Below are 1,236 nucleotides of genomic sequence, written 5' to 3'. Positions count from 1 at the left end.
TTTAATTATGTTCAATTTGTAACAATTAAAATGCATCCTGCATATCAGTTATTTACATTATGATTCATAACTAGCAAAATTGCAGTGATGAAGTAGCAACTAAAATAATGTTATGGTTGGGGATCACCACCACATGAGGAACTGTATTAAAGGGTTGCGGTGGCATTAGAAAGGTTGAGAACTACTGTGTTCTAGGGTTGCTGAGTTTTTCTACATTAATCTGTGTTCGTTTAGGTAAGTAATGTATTTCTAGAAATTTATCCATTTCTTCTGGATTTTCAAATTTGTTGGAATATAACTTTTCATAACGCTGATTTTTCTCTCTCAATAACTGTCACCCATTTCATTTCTTATTTATAACATTGGCTTTCCCTCTTTGCCCTTTGTTAGGGTTGCAGGTGGCTTACCAATTTTGTTAATCTCTTTGAAGAACCAATTTCTTATCTTGTTGATTTTCTCTATAGCTTTTATTTTCTGATTCATTTATTCCTGCTCAAATATTTATTCATTTCCTTCTGGTGTCTGAGGGCTTGTTGTCCCCGCTTTGTTCCAATGGTTGTAGTTAGGGTCTTTATGATTTCCTTTCTGCTGTGTGCACTTACTGCTATAAACTGCCCTGAGCACTGCTTTTGTTGTGTCCCAGAGACTTTGGTATATTTCTGTTCTCATTTATTTAAAGAATGTTCACATTGTGCTCTCATTTTAATTACCCAGTGGCTTTTAATTATTGTTAAGTTTCCATGTGTTTGACTTCGGGCGCTGATCGGTTAATTTAATTTCACAGCCATTATTTCCTTTGTATACGGTATAATCCCAGCAACCCGACAGGACAGGGTGGAACTACCCCCATTGGTTTCTGAGACTGACTTTGTCTGGGAGAAGAAATCGTCCTCTTTCTCCCCTGAAGCAGCTGATGTCTTTAAACTGCTGCCCTGTGGTTAGCAGCCCAGCGTGTCACCACGATCCCACCAGGGCACGAAGAGTGGAAATCGACTCCGTGGCAGGGTTCCGTGGGCTTGTTTTTGAGATGCTGTACATCTCCCACAACACATGTGTCCAACACACGTCTCCTACAGCCAGTAAGCCCAGGACATGCTCCAGGGCACACGTGATCCACCCCAGAAAGGCTGCGGAGGAAAGCTAGGGCGGCTGCAGGGCTCTCCGTTACAAGCAGGGAGTTCCTAGAGAAATCCCAGGTGTCCCTGGTTGAGCTGGGTCACCGACAGGCGTGGACGG

Source organism: Echinops telfairi, unplaced genomic scaffold (assembly GCF_000313985.2).
Source record: "Echinops telfairi isolate 266 unplaced genomic scaffold, ASM31398v2 ScPeMD7_7457;HRSCAF=8495, whole genome shotgun sequence".
NCBI lineage: Eukaryota > Metazoa > Chordata > Mammalia > Afrosoricida > Tenrecidae > Echinops > Echinops telfairi.
This window is presented reverse-complemented; position numbering follows the sequence as displayed.